Raw genomic sequence first — 23,340 nt, 5'->3', positions numbered from 1 at the left:
TACCGAGGACCCTCTTGAAAATGAGATGACACATCTCAAGAGGTATTCCACGTATAATAAATAAATAAATAAATATTCCTAAAAAATAACTGATATGTTGGGTGTCTCAGTCATACATCTATGAACTCGTCATTGTCTAAATAAACCAGAAGGTATATAACTTAATTACAGAGGGAATTAATATTGCCCAAGCAGTATCTTACAGTGACATCAGTGTGTGCAAATTTTAACCAGCAGAGTAAACAAAAATGTTTGGATCTCAGAGATGCTTTAAATTTCGTTTCTTTTGAGGATGTTTGGTAGCTTGTTCTGTTGTCAACACAACATATGTATCTTTGTAGATAATAAGGCTAATGTTTGTTGAAGACAGTGATATGATAAGTTTGATTCATAATGATTATGACTTACCTGCAGGTACTGAGATGATGTTTGGTAACTTGTTCACTAGATCATTTCGTTTGATCTTCACTAAAACCATTGTGGTCACTTTAATGATGTTCATACTGTAGGTCTGGAACATCGTATCCACTGTGTTCCTCCTATTTACATTCTCCAGTTTACTAATTGGGATTGCTTGGAAGTCTTCAAGGGCCCCTTCCTGCTGCAGGTACCACTTAAAATGTTCATGTTTAAAAATACTATGATTATCAAAACATACCAGTTTTGTAGATTATGTCATGATGACATTTGTCTAAACAAATAATTTAAGATTCATTCATGGATCATTAAACAATGGTAATTAATAAACCAAAAGTAAATATTCTGCATTAATTCTCTCAAGGTTCTGTCCTGAGTCTGATGCTGTTTGCTTTATACATTCAGCTCTGGTTTCTCACTCTATGGTGCAACATAAAAATCATAACACTGACAATCTTCTGGTCTATCAAGTGCACCAGATGATTGTGAACAAGATAGATGTAAAAGGAGTTGTTGTACATGTACATATGGAGTCCTGAGCAGACTGACCACTGGGAACTTCTGAGATCTCCTGGTCCTCTCTGTGGAGGAATCAGGACGAATTACCTCACATCATGTAATGGTGAAGTCCCTTCAGTTGGCCTCAAAAAGATTTACTGCCCCTAGATGAAGGAGTTCAAGTTTCCTCCTGTTCATTATGTACATCCTTCCTCTGGGAGAGATCCACCATCATGGCCTCTGTATCCATTGCTAGGCAGACAACACTCAACTCTATCTCTCCTCCAAAACAACAGCCACCCATTCATCTATCACTACCTGCCTTGCACACATTTAAACATGGATGAAACAGAACTTCCTCAAACACAACTGCAATGAAACTGAAATCTTCATCATTGGTCCAAACTACCCGCTCCACCCAGACCTCAACATCAACAGCTCAATCGTCACCCTCCACCCAGGTCCACGACTTTGGAATCACCCTCGACCCCACCCTATTGTTCCTACCCCAAGTTAACCAGGTTACAAAATCTGCCTTTTTACACCTCAAGAACATTGACTGCCTCTAGCCGTCCCTGCCGCTGTTGAAACAGTTATCCATGCCCTCATGCCCTCATGACCTCCAGAAGTGCCTACTGCAATTGCATCCTTTATGGTAAACCCACCAAGATCCTCAATAAACTCCAATATGTCCAAAACTCTGCCGCCCGGATGTTCACTAGCACCTGCCGCAGAGACCACATCACCACTGACCAAGCACCAAACCTGGAGAGCAGGTCTTTGCAGTTGCTGCCCCCTCCCTCTGGCACACCATCACCAACCACATCAAAATGCCTCCTTTGGAGGTTTCTGGGAACAAGAGACTACACATGGTGATGGTGCAGTGTACGTGACAAATGCCTTTGGTGTGGGAGACCTGGGTTCAATTCCCACTGCGATACATCAACCAATGTGTCCCTGAAAAAGACACTTAACCCATCGTTGCTCCAGAGGCGTGCGACCTCTGATATATACAGTCATGTGAAAAAATTAGTACACCCATGCTAAAGTTGACTAAAAAGAGGAATAAAAAAAATCATCTTTTGCAAATTAATGCCTTAATTAAAAAAATGAGAAAAAATCGGCATGGGGGTACTTTCCATAAAATCATCTCTCAATGCAAATCAAACCAGCTATTAGGCTAACTGAAATAAAACCATGTCAATCTCTAGGTATGGTGAAGGGTATGTGATGATGTGGGGCTATTTTAATTCCAAAGGCCAAGGGAACTTTATCAGGATGCATAGTATCCTGGATCCATGAAATAACTGGCCTTTAAAAATAAAAATCTGCCTGCCTCTATGGGAATCTAACATAGGGGTGTACTTACTGTACTTATGCCCCCTGTATTTTAAGGAAGAACATTTATTTATTTACGATACATTACTCATTCACAAACAAAATTGGTGTCCTTAAAGATTGGATTGTTCCTCATTTTTTTAATTAAGGCATTAAGATCAATTTCCAAAAGATATTCCTCTTTTTAGTCAACTTTAGCATGGGTGTCCTAATTTTTTCACATGACTGTATAGCAATTGCAAGTCGCTTTGGATAAAAGCATCAGCTAAATGACATGTAATGTAATGTCTATCTCTGTGTAGTAATCATTCTTCTACATATGGAATATGTAACAGAGTGGAGGCATAGTCTCTTCACTGAGAGAACCAGGGTAACAAGTTAACTAGATGTCTTCTCTTGGTTTGTTTGAACAAACTTAGAATGAACACAAAACAAGTGAATATTGGGCCGAACCAAATCTAAAACAGAAAATATTGTCTGATGAGAACAACTGAATATTAGAACAAAACATGAGTTTACGGCAGAGTTTTGCTCTAAAACTGAGCTACAACACCAGAGAACGATGCCCCAAAGCTGAACAGGTTGGAAAGATAATCAACAGTGTTTGATGGATCAGACCAACTGGAAGGCAGCACAGTTTCTTTTGTTCTGTCTTAAATCCTCACCTTTGATCAACAGAGTGACAATCATCTTTGATGGCCACAGGTTAACCCTTAGACAGGTCGCTCTTCATGGACACACAGCTGGGATCAGGATCAGGTTCAGGAGACTCTGGTCTCTGCTGCTGGATCCTGAAACAAACAGATAAATGGGCATATTGAAAAAATCTTTTAACACAGACAACTGTTTTTATTTCAAATATTAGTAATGTTGGACAGTTTTTAATTCTTACCTTCCATCAGAAGATAGAAAGAAAGAGAAAAAGAAAAAGAGGAAGCAGCATGGAATACCACTGATAAGAACTGATACTTATACCAAATATAATAATACAACAGGCTATATACATAATTATTAACAACTGAATACTAATAACAACTTACTTTTTGTCAGAAACACATTTAAAATCCAAAAAATGATCAGGTTCAGGATCAGGATCAGGATCATGATCATGATCAGGTTCAGGTCTCTGCTGGGTCCTGATAGAAAAACACATTTTTTGAAGATCACATGTTTAGTTAAAGACTCCCTGCATAACAATATATAATTAAGATAAATATGTATATAAGCCTAATTATTAAAAAGAAATGCCAATAATGACTTTCTGACAGAAACACAATTAAAATTAGAGCCCGACTGATATATTGGCAGGCTGATATTATTGGTGGGCTGATATTATCGGCTGATATTAGGCATTTTCCAAACTATATTTATATTTTATTTAAAACATAAAAAAACGGACCATGTTGGCGTTGCATAGTTTGTCCACCAGAGGGCGCTCTACAAAATGCGCACACACACACAGGGCGCTCTACAACGTCCCTGTTGGCAACACTCATATTTAACCGTTTAAGTTTCATATCTTAGGTTTGTATTTTTATACATTTTATTTGTCAGAACTTTAATATATTTTAGTTTTAGTTTAGTTTATTAAGGATCCCCATTAGCTGACGCCTTGACGACCAGCTAGTCTTCCTGGGGTCCAACACTACATTTAATCAAACAATATTAAAATATTTCATAACATATACAGAAAAGAAATAAAAAAATAAATAAAATAAAATACATGCAACAATATCTGCCAACAAAACTAAGTAACAAAAAGCAAAATAAATTAAAAAAAAATTACAAATGAAATTAAATGAAAACAATAACAAACCAAGCAAATAGAGAAATATCTTCAAAACGAAGTTATATAGTACCATATATTACATGGCTAACATTAAGGTGGCTTACATTGACAAAAACACACAATCAGAAACCTCATAATAAATAATTTAAATTAAGGTAAGATTTAACTTTCTTTTTAAAATGGTCCTTTCCTGTGATAAAACGAAGGTTACTAGGGATTTTATTCCACAAAGAACTTGCTCTGTAAATCATTTTTTTTTTCAAGTTATTGGTTTTTGGTAAAGGTGACATCATCTGCCCCCTACTGGCTCCTCTTGGTAAATAAGTGTGGATATCTGAACTGGAAGTTATGTTATCAAAAATAAATGATGGTGTCTGACTTTGAATAGAGCAACAAAGTAAGCACATTGGCTAATAATCTTTTTTCAACACTCAACCATTGAAGACATTCATGCATTTTAACTACATTGGACCTACAATTGCACTTTATAACAAGTCTTACAGCTTTATTTTGTGCTACTTGAAGTTTTCTAAGTAGGGTTTTTGAAGCAGATGACCAGATTACTGAGCAATAATCTAAGTGGCAGATAACCAAAGAGCAAACAATTTGCCTTAGTAAAGAAGATGATAGAAATGGTGAGCATTTCCTTGTAGTGTCAACTGCTCTTCCCGTCATAGTAACCATATAGTCAATGTGATCAGACCATGACAATGCACTATCAAGCCGTAGTCCTAAAAGCTTAACTTTATTTACTTGTTTTATAGATTGGCCTGCAACTTCAAGATTCAATTTAGGCCCTTGTGCTAATTTATGTTTAGAGCCAAATACCATACAGACTGTTTTTGATGCATTTAGCACAAGTTTGTTTGATTTTATCCAATGAAGTACCATGTTGAGCTCCCTAGATAGAACCTGATTAACCTGATTAAGCTCACAACATGTAGATGCGGCATAATGGAGGGTAGAATCATCTGCATTTTGATGTTCTGTTGTGACAATAAAACAAACAAGTTTATTTTTAAACTGCATTATCATATTTTATTGAGGACTCATAAATCATGTCAGGGGAATTGATTTGTTTTGTTGCGCGTTTCTGGATTTTTTTTTTTAAATATAAATCAACCATGTACAGTATATGGTACCAGTGGGGAACAGAGAGATCAGATCAGATTTGAATACCAGGTGAAAACAGGGCCATAGTTATCCCAGAGATCACCTGGAACACAGAGACAACTCACCTCAGTCTTCTCTCCATTTCACGAATTCGCTCCTTCACACTTATTTTAATTTTAAGCTCCATTACGGGTCGCCTTGTTTTTTAAAGTAGTGGTGTCTCCATGGACCGGTGACTTCATGGACACACAGCTGGGTTCAGGTTCAGGTTCAGCAGGATCTGGTCTCTGATGGGTCAGGTAAATAAGGACGTTTTTAGGAGTCTAAATGCAGTCATTTATGTTTTGGTAATTGGAGTACAACAATTTCAATTACCATTCTCAACTTCTCTCTCTGGCTGTCTGCATCCTTTTTTGGAAGTGGATTTTGCACTGTTGTAATTTTTTTTGTGTATAAGTAAATCGTTAAACTTTTACCGTGTGGTCCTCTGGATTTTTTTATGTGGATTAAGACGAGGAGAATTAGAAGAGCGTTGAGCTACGGCTTCATTCTGTGGACACCTACAACATTTTGTAACTTAAGTTTTGTATACTAATATATCTGAATGCAGGAATTTAGACGTCATCTCACCACTTTCGCACCAAATGATTGCAGAGTGTGGTCTACACCTACTCTATTTGTAGAGTGTCCTGATTAGGATTGGACGCTACAAATAACATGGTATTGAATTTGAACACAAAGTTGCATCTTAAAGAGTGACAGCAGAAGAAAGGCTCGGACCCCCCCCATCTTCAAACTCAGCCTTCATTTAGATCTCAACTACACAGCTGTAAAGTTTTCTGACTGCAGCCTCACGGTTGGGACAGACAGACGTAGAAACACCTGGCAAAGGATTTAAAACTTCCTCTGTAGTAGTTCATGTTACAACATGGAGATTTATCTTCAACACAAGAGTCATCCACACTCTCTCAGGAAATACGAAGTGAAGTAGAAACATTATATTTAACATTACAGAGCCAGAAACTAACCCTGAAGAGACCAAAGACTAACGTGTTGTTAAAGTATCAAACAGCAACTTACAGTTTCTTCAAACAGTCCAAAGAGTTGATGAAGAAGAGTTGATGATGAAGAACTCAGGTGAGTTGTTTCCTGATGAGTCACAGCTCCACCTGTCGGGAAGCAGATTTTCACAATAAGAGCTTTGTTTCTTCTCTCTGTGTAACTGTGGTTGTTGTTGTCAATGTGTGTTTGTTCTTCCTTCGTCCCGTGAATGCAACACGAGGAACTTTCTACACGTCGAGTTCCAACATGTTTAAAATGTGATGAACAAACTTTATCGTTAAACAGACTCAGTGACGCAGTGGAAGAAGTACTCCAAACTATTAATACTACACGGTGAAAATACTCTGTCCAACGTCCTGCTCTGTTACTAAAAGTACTTGATGTAGAAGTAGCAGTGAGAGAGCTGATTCTCTGGAACATTACATCATGTTTTACTGCTGATTCAGACTTTGTGTGTAAACTGTGAATGTGCAGAGTAACACGCTGACAGATAAATGGAGGACAATAACAAGTACAAGCTTTTCTTCTGAGATTATAGCAAGTATTCAGACATGTTACTGCAGTAAAAGTACTAATAGCACAGAGTAGAGTAACAGCAGCTGGCTGAGCAGATAACTAACGTGGAGAAAAAACAGACGCTCTGGTCTCTGTTCTCTGGCCTTTAACAGAGAAAACCTCAGCAGAGAACTCCACATTACAGACAGCACATTGAGGGCTGGGAGCCAAAGGGGCATCACTGCGTTTCATCATTTAACAGGAGAGACAGAACTAACCGGTTTCTAGCTGAACTCAGGCAGCTTCGTCAGGAGGAGGAAGAGGACAGAAAGAATCCTGGAGAACCAGAAACACTCTGACTAAAGAGATCAGTGGAGCGAAGAGGAGCTACACTGAAAAGATGCAGAACAAGTTTTCAGCCAACAAGGCTGCGTCAGAGCAGACAGGCCTGCAGGACATCACCTGCCTGATAATAACTCTATGATGGATTATCATAGAGTGGGCATGTCTGTGAAGAGAAGGCTCGGCCCAGAGAAACATTTTCATTCAGATACCTGGAGGTCAGAAGTCAACAGACCCCTTTGAAAAAGGACAATGTAACATTACATCATGTTTTACTGCTGATTCAGACTTTGTGTATAAACTGTGAATGTGCAGAGTAACACGCTGTCAGATAAATGGAGGACAATAACAAGTACAAGCTTTCCTTCTGAGATTAAAGCAAGTATTCAGACATGTTACTGCAGTAAAAGTACTAATAGCACAGAGTAAAGTTACAGCAGCTGGCTGAGCAGATAACTAACGTGGAGAGAAAACAGACAGACTCTCTGCTCCCTGAACTCAACACAATATGAAAATGAAAAAGTGAAAGACTTATGTACTGGATTGCTCTGATTGGAGGGTTTCTCACGCTGCAGCTGGACCTGGAAGACCTCTGGGACACCCAGACATCTTATCATGTGTGTCGACTGAAACCTTTGTCTCTGACAGCAAAACAAAAAACCTGTTTCAGCTTCATCAGGAGGAGGAGGAGGAGGAGGAGGAGGAGGAGGAGGAGACAGAAAGAATCCTGTAGAACCAGAAACACTCTGACAACAGAGGGACTTTCCACACGTCGAGTTCCAACATGTTTAAAATGTGATGAACAAACTTTATCGTTAAACAGAATCAGTGACGCAGTGGAAGAAGTACTCCAAACTATTAATACTACACGGTGGAAATACTCTGTCCAACATCCTGCTCTGTTACTAAATGTACTTGATGTAGAAGTAGCAGTGAGAGAGCTGATTCTCTGGAATATTACATCATGTTTTACTGCTGACTCAGACTTTGTGTGTAAACTGTGAATGTGCACACAGACACACACACAGACACACACACACACACACACACAAACACACACACACACACACACACACAGACAAACACACACACACACAGACACACACAGAGACAGACACACAGACGCACACACACACACACACACACACACACACACAGACACACGCAGAGACAGACACACACACACACAGAAACACACACACGCAGAGAAAGACTCACACACACACACAGACCCTAATTCTAACTGGTGTGTGCAGCTTCAGGTTTATAAAGGACGTGCTCTGCTGTGGACATGCTGCAGCAGATGTGTCCCGTTTGAGCTCCGTGTATTTCTGTAGTTTTGGTTTCCACCTCCGATGTAGAGCAGCGTTCAGCCTCTTCCCTAAACTTCGTCTCATTCAGAGACCAGAGACCCAAACGGGGCTCTGAGTCTGTCAGGAGGTCTGAGATCTACCGTATCAGCAGAGATATCACGTAATGCACAGCTGACTATGGTCAGGTTGATTATTTTCTGAAATATTGTGACTGTATTCATGTAATACCCTATTCTATTATAACTTTATTTTTCACAAAATATCACGACTCCTCCAAATCTCAGAGAACACAGATGGGATGAGTTATACTTTGAATGTGCACAAAGTTTTGGACATGAGCAGAAATCTTGCTCAAACATCTGAAATATTACAATCCAGGGCTTTATTAATTCATTAAAATGAAGAGTGTGCTGACTCAGATATAATTGGGACTGTTGATCTACAGGAGAATACATAGATGAAAGCAATACAGAATGTCTGACAGCCTTCCTGCAATATATTCCATTATGTTTTTATATTTGAGTGTAATCTAGGTTTCCCTTTACATAAAGGTATTTCTAGCATAAATTGATTCAGAAAAAGGTAGAAATAGGTGCATAGGTAGATGCGATGCCCCCCCCCCCATTATAAGTCACCACACAGATCTGGAACAGAACCCTGGCCTTTGGGTTGCCAGGCCAGTTCTGAGTAGGCCAAATGTTGGTGCCATCTAACTTACATGCAAGCTAGAAACTAAAATGAACATACATTACTACTCTATGGCTGCCACAGCGCTGTGGAGAAGGGGGGGGCGCAAAACTCAATCTCACCTAGGGCAACAAAAGGGCTAGAGCCGTCCCTGGTTGCAGTTGATGACAAACACTGATGGGGGGATGGGTCATGTGATCAGGTCATGTGACTTTATGCCAACATTCCAAACATTTGTATCAAAATCCAAAATGGCAGCACAATGTGGACAAAGACACTGGGCATGACGTAGGTGTTGTTATATTTTTCACGATTATATTTTGGAGTGATTTTGTTTTAGAAAATAGTTTTTTAAGGATAGTTTTACGTGTTCTTGTGGATAGTTTTAAAATTATATACTTTGATAATCAGGCATTGAATGCCTGTATCCTGGGGGATACATTGCCCATATAAGGGCATTTAACAGGGCTGATCACTCACAGATATACTTATGTTTTGAGGCCTGTTCTCTACAAATATTGAATAGGATAAAGGTGTGCAACATTGATTACGTTTATTTTACTCTCAAATGTGCCATGAACCTAGAGTGTTATTTAATACTATTAACTCTGTTGTAAATCCATGCACCTCTGCTCCGACAGATGTTTCAATCAGTACATGTGAGAAATTTCTCTGTTATTTTATCAACAAAGTAGCATCTGTCAGGAAAAATGCCAGTGCTAATTTTAAAGTGTTTGTACCTGCTTCTCCTGCACACTCAGCTGTGTTTGAGGAATTTAAACCACTTTCACTGACGTTACTTAGTGAGGTTGTACAACACATGAAACCCACCAACTGTCCCCTAGACATTGTTCCCGCCAGAATGGTGAAGGAGGTTTTTAATAGCACCATTGGGTCTAGTCTTCTTACTTTTTTTAATTCTTGTCTTAGTTTAGGTTCTGTCCCAGCTGCCTTCAAACATGCTGTGGTCAGGCCCCTACTTAAGAAGCCTAATCTTGACCCCACAGTGTTGTCAAATGTTAGACCAGTCTCTCATCTGCCTTTTCTTTCTAAGGTTTTGGAAAAAGTTGTTTCCATACAGTTACAAGCCTTTTTACAGCAGAACTCTGTGTTTGAAAAAATTCAATCTGGTTTTAGATCACGCCACAGTACTGAGTCTGCACTGTTGAGAGTACATAATGATATTGCCTTGTCTGTAGATGCCGGGAATCCTACTGTTTTAGTGCTCTTGGACCTCACAGCGGCTTTTGACACAGTGGACCATGCAGTCCTCCTCTCTCGCCTTGAGCATAGTGTAGGCATCAGAGGCTCGGCACTTGCATGGTTTAGCTCCTATTTGGCTAATAGGAGCTTTTCTGTCATGATTGGTGACCTCTTCTCGTCAGCTGCTCCTCTCTCTTGTGGGGTTCCCCAGGGCTCAATTCTTGGCCCCATTCTGTTCTCTTTATATATGCTGCCTTTAGGGGCTATTATAGGAAAGCATAAACTGTCATTTCATTGTTACGCAGATGATTTGCAAATCTATTTGCCTATTAAAGCAAATGACAGTGTCGCACTAAACTCCCTGCTTAGTTGCATCACTGATATTAAGCTGTGGCTTTCAGAAAACTTTCTTAATTTGAATGAAGATAAAACGGAGTGTATTATTTTCAGTACTTCAGGCACGCAAAATGGTCCAGCTTTGAGTTTGGGAGCTCTAGCATCCTACACTAGGTCAGCCGTCAAAAATTTGGGGGTTACTTTTGATTGCAGCATGAAATTTGACAAGCAGATCAGTAATGTTGTTAGAATGAGCTTTTTCCAGCTTCGTCTCCTGGCTAAAGTTAAGCCTTTCCTCAACAGGCACGATCTAGAAAAGGCAATTCATGCCTTTATTAGTTCTAGGTTGGATTACTGTAATGCTCTTTACGTTGGTCTGAATCAGACCTCCATCTCACGTCTTCAACTTGTGCAAAATGCAGCTGCTCGCTTTTTAACAAATACATCTAGACGTGCACATATCACTCCCGTTCTCTACACCCTTCATTGGCTCCCTGTGCGTTTTAGAATCGATTTTAAGATTTTATTGTCTGCTTTCAAGGCCTTAAATGGTCTAGCCCCGGAGTATTTGTCCGAAATTTTAACTTTGCGGGAGCACAACCGGTCATTGCGGTCTTCAAACCAGCGACTTTTAGAAGTGCCAAGGTCTAGATATAAACGGTGGGGTGACCAGGCTTTTGCAGTTGCTGCTCCAAGACTCTGGAACAAGTTACCCCTTGATATCCGCACTATTACAGATGTAGCTCTTTTTAGGTCCAAACTTAAAACGCATCTGTTTAGTCAGGCTTTTAATACGTAGCAGTGGTGTGACGATTTCGTTCTTCTGTTTCTCTGTAACTATTTCTGATTTTACATGTTCTTTCTTTATATTGTGTGATATGTGTTTTTATTCTTGGTTTCGATGTTAAGCACTTTGGATACCTGCTGGTTGCTGTAAAGTGCTATATAAATAAAGTTTGATTGATTGATTGATTGAAATGTGTATTATTGATGAATTCACCAGTGTACACATGTTTGCAGGGAACTTCTGTCAGCTGTTTCTACAAGAAACAGCCTCTATTGCCCGTAGAATATATCTGGTGTGGGGCACCACAGGGAAGATGCTACAATTAAAAAAAATTGGCACATGAACTGTTTAAAAAGTTATGAAATGTTAAATTTAGGGTGCAACCAGGACGATTGAAACAGAGGACGAATGAAACAGCATGTACAGCACACAAGATCTACCAGACCCAGGAAAGTTGGCGTCATGACGTCACGCTGCTACAAAGTTAGACCCACGAACCCAATTTGAGTGCGGTAATTAAAATGTTTGGTGCGGTAATTATTTTTTAATGACAGGTTGTATTTATTGTTTAACGTGCCGTTGTCATGGTCATACGACAGTTGAATTAGTGTTTTAAAATGTCCTACAGTGTGGAATGTCAGAGTTTTTTAGTTGAAATTTTAGTTTAAATGTCAATTGTTGCTGTCGGAACGAATGGAACAGCTGTTTGGTCCCCCATGCCTGTTTGATTGGTCCAGGCCAGGAGGGATGAATGAAGCAAACACACGTCTGACTTCTGCTCAAATAACTCCCCAACGGTTTGGTTCACAGCTGAAAATGCAACTGTATTTGACAGAGGACAGATGTAGGTTGCTAGTGACAGAATATTAGCTTTTAGAGTTTTACCATGTCTTTGTAAATTATGTTTAATTAAAAACATTGGCAATGCATCTTGGGAGATAAAGTTCTGTTTTTTCCAATTTTTTCTAATGTGTGTGTGTGTGTGTGTGGATAACATGAAATAATGTAGTTAATTAATTGTTTTAAAAGTTTGCATATGAACTATAATAAAAAGAATACAATGCAACATGTAACCCTAAATGGGCTAAGAGTGTAACTTAGAAAATAAAATCATATTTAAAAAAAAAAAAAAACATGAACTTGTGTCATTAAAAATTAGCAATAAATAATTTTTCCATCAAATGTATTTCTGCTTGCCCCTTTAAGGGTTAACATTCCCTGATGGCTATCTTTATGAAAGATATAGATTTCCAGCGTAGGGAATTATGTAAAGTCTATTTGTCGGCTTGTTGATCCGTGTGTTGCCATCGCCACATCGGTTTGATTTATGTTTTTTATTTTCTCTCACGATGGCTTCCCACTGCCGGGGTTGACCAGTGTAATTATGGTCAGATCATGTCCAGACTGATGGGGAAGTGATATTGATAAGAGTTGTGATGTACAGCGTCGGCTATTTTTTTTTGCCAGCTTTCCTTTTTGTTTTAATGTGTGTGTGTATGTTTGTGTATGTGTATGTATATGTGTGTGTGTGTGTGTGTGTGTGTGTGTGTGTATGTGTATGTATATATGTGTGTGTGTGTGTGTGTGTGTGTGTGCGTTAACAGGGTTGTCTGATGTTCTAACATCTGAGCTCACCTGTCTCTCTCTCTCTCTCTCTCTCTCTCTCTCACTCTCTCTCTCTCTCTCACTCTCTCTCTCTCTCTCTCTCTCTCTCTCTCTCTCTCTCTCTCTCTCTCAATTCACTTCAAATAGTTATTTTGCTTTTGTCTTTGTTTTCTTTCTAACATTTGACCCTAGCGACTTCACTGTATATTGGTATTGAGAATGAGGACATAAGTCACGATTTGGGAGGTGTCTGAGCCCATCCACCATTTTGGGATCCTACGCTATCGGTTGCCAGGGGCAACAGTGTCAGAGTGACACAGACACGGAGCAGGAAAGACGGCTCAAGGAATTATCATCAAGGCGTTTTGTTCTCTTAATACATCCATGGTTTAAACAGAGAAATTACGAGAAAATTAAGAAGAAGACAGCCAAAGAAAAGGGCCCTTACAGGGACAAACTGATAGGAACAACAATCTCTGAAACTGGTCCAGTATATTAATCAGTCAGCGTCACTAAAAGTTCTGTTGTTGCTGCTGACAGACTCAGATTATTATTCTAAGTGTCTGACAACATTATGGGATGGATCCCTACAGAGATAGACCTTTTAGTTAAAGAGTAAGATCCTTTTAGTTTAACATCAAACAGCCCTGAAATCACCATCACCAAACCCATGTAAATAATCAGTACTTTTATCAGAGTAAAACACACTTCATTCAAAGTGGACAGAAACTAAATAAAACTGTGATGTTTGAAAAATCAAAAGCCGTCTTGGTTCATCTTTCCAATGTTCCAACAATCACCACTGTGGTTTGGTTGAAATAAACCCTTAATTCACCCATTTACATGTGGAGATATGCTGGCTCTATACACGCTAAAAGTACTGATTATTTACATGGAGTCTGGTGGAAATATGCTGGCTCTATACACGCTAAAAGTACAGATTATTTACATGGAGTCTGGTGGGTTTGGTGATGGTGATTTCGGGGCTGTTTCATGTTAAACTAAAAGGATCTTACTCTTTAACTAAAAGCTCTATCTCTGTAGTGATCCTTTCCAGTCAGTGTGGTGTCTCTGTGCTGGACCAGAGAAAGGTCCTTTCTTCTAATTGTAGCCACCCAAGAAATCCGACGTCTCCTTGTCACATCGGAGACATGCTCTCCTTCGTGCTTTTTCCATGTAGGGAAACGAAAAAACGTTAACACATGGTTCCTACGGTTTCCACGACAATCGTGTGAGACACTGGAGCATTTTTTTTACAAAGCAGTTTTCCAGGCATTTAAAAATAGTGAGGAATTGTAACAACCTCCTCTGCTACCAACACAAACAATGAACGGTTCTGACGGGTATCCTCCCAAAATGGCGGAAGGGGGATCTCTGGGGGCGGGGCACTGTGTAGTGACGACATCTCCTCATTCTCAATACGGTTGTTGCTTTCCTGTTTTTTATTTTAATTTTTAAATGTATATTTTCAGGTCAGTGAAAGCACGCACCGCCAGACTAACAAACAGTTTTTTGCCCTGGGCCATACGTTCACTGAACAAACAATAACCTTGTGAAACTCAAGAGTCAAGATTCAAAATCCTATATTAATCCCACAATGGGGAAAGTCACAGTGTTGCAGCAGCAAGGGATAAGAGGAAAGTAGAGGACACACGTTACAGTTTTTTACAATCACTTTGGCACTAATTTCAGAACCTTGACGTCATTTTTCAAAATTCTAGACACAAAACTCACAACCAATGATCAAAATACACAATTTTTCAAAACTCTAACAATCATCAATACATTTCAGGTTTTGTTCAATGATTCCACTGTGTCTGTAGTATTCTCTCTACTACTGCAGTACTTTTACAGGGATGTATTTAGATCTAGTACCATAATGAAACATGTATCACCTATTTTGTACTACAATATTTAATGATGTATGAACGATGACCCAGTGAAACTATGGGTAGCTTGTGTGTGGCTGATCTAAAGTAATATTTCAATGATATTTCACAATAAATTTGTTTTGTTAACCAATGATTGTGCAAGTGCAAGATGTATTTAAAGATATGAATGCACAATGCAATGTTTTGAACATTGGACAGCCTGTTACAAGAGATGATCGTTTTGAAAAATGCCGTCAAGGTTCTGAAATTAGTAGCAAAGTGATGGTAAAAAAACTGTAACACACAACAATAATAACATAATTAAATAGAGTAAATATTAAAATAGTAAAATGTATTTACAGTAACTGCACAGTCACATGTTTTATTGTATGTCATATGTTTTATCAGTCCTGTAATAAAGGTCATTTCCCAGCCCAATCCATCCCCAATCCCCTGTCAGGACCAACCACACTACCTCTGGACATTTATTTCATTTCATTTGTGAACTTTCTTTCTTTCTTTCTACGCCAAAACCTGCTGCTATTTAACACATGTGTGAGGGAGGGTGTGTGTTGTCTTGGGAGGGTGTCAGTGTGTGTGTGTGTGTGTGTGTGTGTGTGTGTGTCTGTGTATGTGTGTGTATGTGTGTGTGTCTGTGTGTGTGTGTGTGTGTGTGTTTGTATGTTTGTGTCCCTGTGTGTGTGTGTGTGTGTGTGTGTGTGTGTGTGTGTGTGTGTGTGTGTGTGTGTGTGTGTGTGTGTGTGGGAGAGAGTGGCACCTTGAATTTCGTTGTGTTAATACACTGTATTCATGCAATGACAAATGAAGCTTGATTTGATTTGATTTTAGTGAATTGTATGTATGTATTTCTTCTCACATTATTATCCTTGATGCTTTGGCATTTATGGTTATTTCTGACATTCTTCCAACTGCCAGGGCTGCTACTGAAATAATAGGTTGCAGCAATGACAGTTTATGGAAAGCACCAGTGTAATCATGGTCAGATCTAGTGCCCGACTGATGGAGAAGTGATAGTGATAAGTCTCGTGATTCGTCGGCTCTTTTGTTGCCAGCTGTTCTTCCTGTTTTAGGAAACAGAGACTGTACTGCGTTCTGCCTGTAAAACTGTGTCTGTTTTCTTCATATTTATGTAGAATTATAGTTTTACAACACACAGGCGCTTTTACTCTTGGCTCTCTTATCGCTCTTCTTTTTGTTAATCTTCACTTTTCTTTGCAAAAATCTCTTACCTGCCAAATTTACTCAACGTACTATTTTGTGTATCTGCACCTTGATCCCCTGAATCTCCCTGTATATGTAAAGTTGATATATTGATCTCTGAAGACAAATCAGGAAAACTACTCACACAGAAATGATTCACCAATTATATGATTGTTGCTAGAGATACCGCTTCTTTTGTTGTGATGATTTCAGATTTTTAAATTGAAAAGATAAGCAAACAAACACAACAAGCAGTCCGTGCATGGCATGTGTGGTGTGTGTGTGTGTGTGTGTGTGCGTGCATGTGTGTGTGTGTAAGGTGAACACTTAGCTGGTATGTAGGTAGGTCTAATGATAAAGGAGTGGCATAATAATTTGACAATGCAAATCCACACAAAGTTCCCTGTTGCTTCCTCTTCCTCTTCATTACAGGAACATCTCTACACCAATGTCCACGTCTGATGGATAGTGGACGGTATATTTCTGTCTTTTCTCTCAGAGATTGTGGATTAACATGAGCCGAGGAACCGTCTGAATGATCACCAGGAACCTCAGGAGGAGGACAGGTATGTTTCTAAAGTTGTTGGGAGAACCTTTCTTTTTTTAAAGACAATTTTTTGTGGCATTTTTAGGCCTTTATTGACAGCTGAATACATGAAAGGGGAGAGAGAGGGTGAATGACATGCAGCAAAGGGCCACAGGTCAGAGTCGAACCTGGTCCCGCTACATTGAGGAGTATACCTCTATATATGGCCGCACGCTCTACCAACTGAGCTACCTGGGCGCCCTGTGGGAACCTTTCTAACGTAATTAAAAGCTGAGCCACAAAAGCACGAGATTTAAACTTCCCCGACAGACAAGAAAACAGCGTCTGCCGTACCAAACATTCACTTCTCATATCACAGATTAACAGATTTAGTTGTGTGAGATGTTACAGGTGGAATAGATTTATTTAGGTTTCTACGTATAGTCTGTCCACTATGCATCGGTTATGACGTAGCCTTCTACGCATGCGTCAGTTACGAAGTACTACGGATATGACGTTACAAAGTACTACAGTATGCAACGTTATGAAGAACTACGTATATGACGGTATGATATGCATCGGTTATGAGCTGGAAAAGAAAGAAAGAAGGTTACAGAATCGACGGCATGTGTGTGTGTGTGTGTGTGTGTGTGTGTGTGTGTGTGTGTGTGTGTGTGTGTGTGTCTGTGTGTGTGTGTGTGTGTGTGTGTGTGTGTGTGTGTGTGTGTGTTTGTGTGTGTGTGGGTGTTTGTGTGTGTACATGACCCGGAAAAGAAAGAAAGAAAGAATGTTACAGAATCAACGGCATGGCATCTCGCTCATCCTCTTCGGTGATGATCAGACAAGGACAATAGTAAATAGTAGAGGATTGAGCTTTGTTGGTCAGTAGCCGGTGAAGTTCCTGCATGTACTTAAACTGTTGAAAGGTTAGTCACCACGTGCTGCTCTCACATGGCGTCTATACGAGAGATACAGTGCACAGCATAAATGAGTACACCCATGCTAAATTTGACTAAAAGAGGAAAAAAAACATCTTTTGGAAATTGAACTTAATGCCTTAATTAAAATAATAAGATAAAAATCCAACCTTTAAGGACACCAATTTTCTTTGTGAGTGAATAATGTATCGTAAATAAATAAATGTTCTTCCTTAAAATATAGGGGTCATAAGTCAGTACACCCCTATGTTAAATTCCCATAGAGGCAGGCAGAGTTTTATTTTGAAAGGCCAGTTATTTCATGGATCCAGGATACTATGCATCCTGATAAAGTTCCCTTGGCCCCCACATCATCACATACCCTTCACCATACCTCACATCATCACATACCCTTCACCATACCCCCACATCATCACATACCCTTCACCATACCTAGAGATTGGCATGATTTTATGTCAGTTAGCCTAATAACTGGTTTGATTTTGCATTGAGAGATGATTTTATGGAAAGTACCCCATGCCAATCTCTAGGTATGGTGAAGTGATGATGTGGGGGTATGGTGAAGCGTATGTGATGATGTGAAGGCCAAGGGAACTTTATCAGGATGCATAGTATCCTGGATACATGAAATAACGGGCCTTTAAAAATCAGCTAACCAGTATTTTTGCCCCTTCCCAAAAGTTCTCAAACGGAAAGTGCCCAGATGGATATGCCGAGCAAATGCCAAGCAATCCATCTGGCGGAGTCAGGTTACTGCTCTGGGGTCTCATTTATAAACGTGGCATACGCACAAAAACGGGGCTGAAAATGTACGTATGCCAGTTCCCACGCAAAGGTTGTGATGTTGAGTGATGTTTGAATTTTTTAAATGATGTATTTGTATTTGTGCTTCCTGTGGGACTGCAGATGTAAATTAGCCTAAAGCTAACTCTGGTGCAATGCATCAAATGGTTACATTCATGTTTTAAGTGCACATTGTCCCTTACAAATAAAATTGAAATTTATAAAAATCAAACACGCCGGAACCGTGCAATCCAAATCCATGAATAAATACATAAATACATGAATAAATAAATATGCCTTTGAAATACATCATGATATAAATAAATGAGGCAATAAATACATAAATAATTAAATAAATGTAAATATTCATATAAAATGAATTAATTACGGTTGAGTTTAGTTGCTGCTCTCCCCGGTAGGATCTACAAACACTCTTCAAGGGCACCTTTTCGTCGCTTCAGACGGTGACAGCAACCGTCCAAACGTCTGTATTTTACGAGTTTGGCGTGAGAACGGGTTGGACCTACCAACTGTACAGATAGAAAACTTTATCACTCCTTTCAACCTTGTGAAGGCAGCGTTTCCCAGAGACTCTCTTTCCATTCTTACCTTTCATAATAAAAGCCTAAGACATAGGCACACTGTTTTCCAGAGAGAATTAAAATCCCTGAGTATTTTGCTAAAAGGAAACTCAATAAATAGCTTACAGTAACTTAGTTTAACCTTAGGGTTGTCCTGGGGTCATTCTGACCCCAAATTAAATCTGTTGCCATCAAAATATGTTTTTTATTTATCAAATGGTCTGAAAATAACAACCTGATCTCACAGAATTCCGTGAAATGAACACGGCCCCTTAACTCAAAATCTGTGGCAGTTTCACGGAATTGCAAAAAATTCCGTGATGAGTCCACGGAAGAATTCTGTGAAATGAACACGGCCCCTTAAGTTAAGGAAAAGGTTGTGGGTGGGCTTGCGTTTCAATGACACGTGGGACAACAACGGGATGGTTGGGTTTAGGAAAAGAAGAACGGGATGCGGGACAAGTACAGGACGGTAGCCTGGAAGCTTCATGCACAGCTCATTTCCAAAGGGGCGTCACCAATGGACGCTGCTGAAATGCCTCTGGGTGCAATAGTCTTTCAACCATTCAGAGCAACAATCTGGGTGACATAGCAGCGACAGCTAAGCAGTGGTCGCCATGTTGAATGTAAACAAAAGCTGCTCGCCGGCGCTATTGTCATCGTGTAGAGCCTCAACACTTGTGATTGGTGCCTCGATTTGGAAAAATTGGCCAGACTGACTTGCAGAGCAAATCTCAAATTTGCCGGAAGTTCGTCAGGGTTTTCCTAGGCTAACGGGACGGTTGGTTTAGTAAATGTGACACACGGAAATGTGACACGCGGGACACAATCCCCGGTCTCCTGAGTGACAGTCCTGTGTTGTTTGACCCATCCACCCCCCGACCAGCCTCCCTGTGTGGGTTTTGGGGCTTTCATACTATTCGCTACCGTAGTCGCTCCTAATGCTACATCATCTTCTCATTGACTTTAATTTGGCATTGTTTTCCGTGGTGGCCACCACCACGTAACGCACTGTTAACAGTTCATGATCATTTCACGGAATTCAGTGAGACCAGGCTGGAAAATAATGGTAGTTGTTGTATACTATGCTCATAATGATTATAATAAATTTGAAGTAATTTGATTGAAATATGGGTGTTTTATTGAATTTAATAACTTCTGTTGTCCTTTACAGCACAAAGTGGTGCGATGGAGCAAATGGTCACATCATGGATATTTGATGTGTGGGGTCAAGCAATGGTTATGACAACAACAATAATAATAACAAAACAGGTCTTTTCTCACAGGTGTTGGGGCATTTCACAGGAAGCACAAGCTCTATACTGCACCGGAGGCTTGCGAGATATTTTTTAATTTAAAAGCAAAGAAAGACCAGGAGGACAATGCTGAACATATTGAGGAGAATGAATCAACTGATGAGGATCAGAAGAGGAGGAAAATAATGATGAGGTGATAGATCCAACATACAGACCGCATGCTACTTCTTCCTCTGAAGAAGCCCTCATATCGCCTGCTGCAGAGATGGAAGATGAGTATGAATTGAAGGAAATTGATGAACTTGATGAAGAGGAAGAATCAACAGATGAGGTAGAATCTGAGGAAGAGGACCCAGCTGAGAGAGAAGACTATTTCCAGTCAAAGGATGAAACATTGATCTGGTCTTCCATCCCTCCCAGTGACAGACGATGCATGTTGACAGCAGAGAGAGAGACAAGCCACCATGGTCCAACTGCATATGCAAGGTCTCAAATTGATGACATAAAGTCCACTTTTGACCTGTTTCTGCCAAAATCTATTGAAGACGCGGTGCTGACTATGACAAACAAGGAGGGCCAACGTGTTTATGGCAACAAGTGGAGAAAGATGGATCAAATGGATCTGCAGGCATATGTGGGTATATTGATTCTCGCTGGCGTGTACCGATCCAGCAAGGAAGCCACATCTAGTTTATGGCATGCCGAGTCTGGTAGGGCAATTTTCCGTGCTACCATGACACTCAAGATGTTTCATAAAATCTCAAGAGTGATTCGATTTGATGATAAAGACACACGAGAAAATCGCAGTGCACGGGACAAACTTGCTCCCATTTGAGACGTATGGGACAAGTGGGTGTCTCTCCTGCCGTTGATGTACAATCCCGGCACTGATGTGACTGTGGATGAGCGCCTAGTCCCCTTCAGAGGTCGCTGTCCATTCAAACAGTACATCCCGAGTAAACCAGGGAAATATGGGATAAAAATATGGGTAGCATGCGATGCCAGGTCCAGCTATGCATGGAACATGCAGGTATACACTGGCAAATCTGCTGGAGCGCAGTCAGAAAAACATCAGGGCATGCGAGTTGTCCTTGACATGACACAAGGTCTGCAGGGGAAAACGATCACCTGTGACAACTTTTTCACTTGGCCTGCAGCTGCTGAAAAGAAAGCTGTACATGGTGGGAACCGTACGGAGGAATAAGCCCGAGCTTCCCCCTGCACTGGTGTCAAAAACAGACAGGGCACGGTTCTCATCAAAGTTTTCCTTCACCGAGACCCATGCTCTGGTGTCCTATCGCCCCAAAAAACAGAGAAATGTTCTTCTGATGAGCACTCTGCATCGGGATGCTGCTGTGAGCAACAGGGATGACAAAAGGCCAAAAATCATCGAAGATTACAATCGCAACAAAGGTGGTGTTGATAACCTTGACAAGGTCACCAGTGTGTACACTTGCAAAAGAATGATCGCCCGTTGGCCTCTCGTTGTCTTCTACAACATGCTCGACGTGTCTGCATACAACTCTTTTGTCCTGTGGTCTGAGATCAATCCAGCCTGGAATCAGGGGAAGTGCAACAGGAGGAGGCTCTTCATGGAGGAGCTTGGGCGACAACTGGTGATACCTCACATCAAGCGACGGACGGCCATTCCCCGCACATCAGCCGCTGCCAGATTGGTCAAAGAGATCCAGCAGTTCTCGTCCAGCTCTACCTCTGCAGCAGCTCCCACATGCCCACCGGCCCTTCCTGGCCCATTACCCAAAAGGAGCAGGTGCAAATTCTGCCCTCGCCGGACTGATCGCAAAACATCACAAATGTGCCAAAAATGTAATGCACACATCTGCAAAGATCACGCCATTACTACCTGCCTCGCATGCAACTGAGGGAACATTCAGACTGTTTATATTCTGAAAAGTTTGTTTTTTAAAAGTTCAATGTTTTGGAAATGAATGTTGACCTGTTTTATATGTCAGGTAATGAGTTGGAATAAAGTTGACTGAAAAGTTAAAACGTAGTGGTCGGTGATAATTTATACTTTATGCTTTATAAAGAGCCAAACCAGATGAGGTCATTTTTGATTGGTCGTGGGTGGGCTTATGTTTCCGTGACACGTTGGAACGGGACGGTTGAGTTTAAGAAAAGGTCATGGGTGGGCTTACGTTTCCGTGACTTGCGGGAATAACGGGACGGTTGAGTTTAGGAAAAGGTTGTGGGTGGGCTTACGCTTCAGAAGGAGAAGAAGGAAGGAAAGAACAAAGTGTAGCTGCTGCTCTCCAACAACCACTGTCCAAACGTCCGTATTTTACAAGTTCGTAGGGGGAATGGTTTGGTCTGTGATGATCTGTTAAAACACACGACTGTAATAGTTAACTATAATCTGAATAATTATTGATTTTATTTATTTTTTAACCAAAAACAAGGTCAAAACTAAAACTGCAAGCAGTTTATGACAGGGCCCAAGCCACCGATGCCAGTTGCCCCCGACACCCTGGGGAGCGCGCGAAAGTGTAACCCAAAGCATAACATGGGGAGGCGAACGTCGGGAAATATCAAGAGGTTTGAGCCGCAAGGTCTGCGGTACGTTGCCGTTGCAAATATCCCATTATCATTGATTGAGTAAAAGGGCCAAAACTCGTCTACTTTGACTTTAGAGCCCCCAAATGGCCAATCTATACCACATTTGGTACAGAGCCTCACAGCAGAAATGGGCGTGGCCTATATTATGTGATTCAGCGTGATTCAAGGAACACGACGATGTAAGGTTTTCTAATGTGTAATGTGGGAGTTATAGGCAAAAAAACATTATAGCGCCACCTAGTGGTCCACATGTGTAATTTTGGGTAGGTGTGGTCGATGACCCATTGGACATCTACCCTGTACATTTAAAGTTGTTCACATTAGTATAAAGGGTGAATCTAGACTTGGGTCACATAGGCCACGCCCACTTTTACCCCTCAGTACCCCACTCGAGGGTTGACCTCAGGAGCGACCGTAGAAGAAAAATAATAATGGAGGAAAATCCTTAGAAAAACAACATGGTTCCACAGCCCTGCTGTGCAAACGCCGTGGCTTTGCTACTGCCGGTTCTTACAGACTCGGGCTTGGACCCCTAATTAATGTAAATTAGGTCAGAGGTCCCACGCCTCTGGAGCAACTAGGGGTTAAGTGCCTTGCTCAGG

The 23,340-nt window shown here is 40.5% G+C and overlaps 1 protein-coding gene and 1 pseudogene across 1 annotated transcript in view; one reads left to right on the top strand and one right to left on the bottom strand.

Annotated features, from left to right (window-relative positions):
- The window catches only part of LOC116062651 (chymotrypsin-like protease CTRL-1), a 222,391-nt gene that overhangs the window by 179,557 nt on the left and 19,494 nt on the right, over positions 1–23,340 (bottom strand). The window lies entirely within an intron of this gene.
- LOC116062650 lies at positions 20,420–22,044 on the top strand (annotated as a pseudogene).

Source organism: Sander lucioperca, chromosome 3 (assembly GCF_008315115.2).
Source record: "Sander lucioperca isolate FBNREF2018 chromosome 3, SLUC_FBN_1.2, whole genome shotgun sequence".
Classification (NCBI taxonomy): domain Eukaryota; kingdom Metazoa; phylum Chordata; class Actinopteri; order Perciformes; family Percidae; genus Sander; species Sander lucioperca.
Note: the sequence above shows the minus strand (reverse complement) of the source record. Positions and strands in the feature narration are given on the sequence as shown.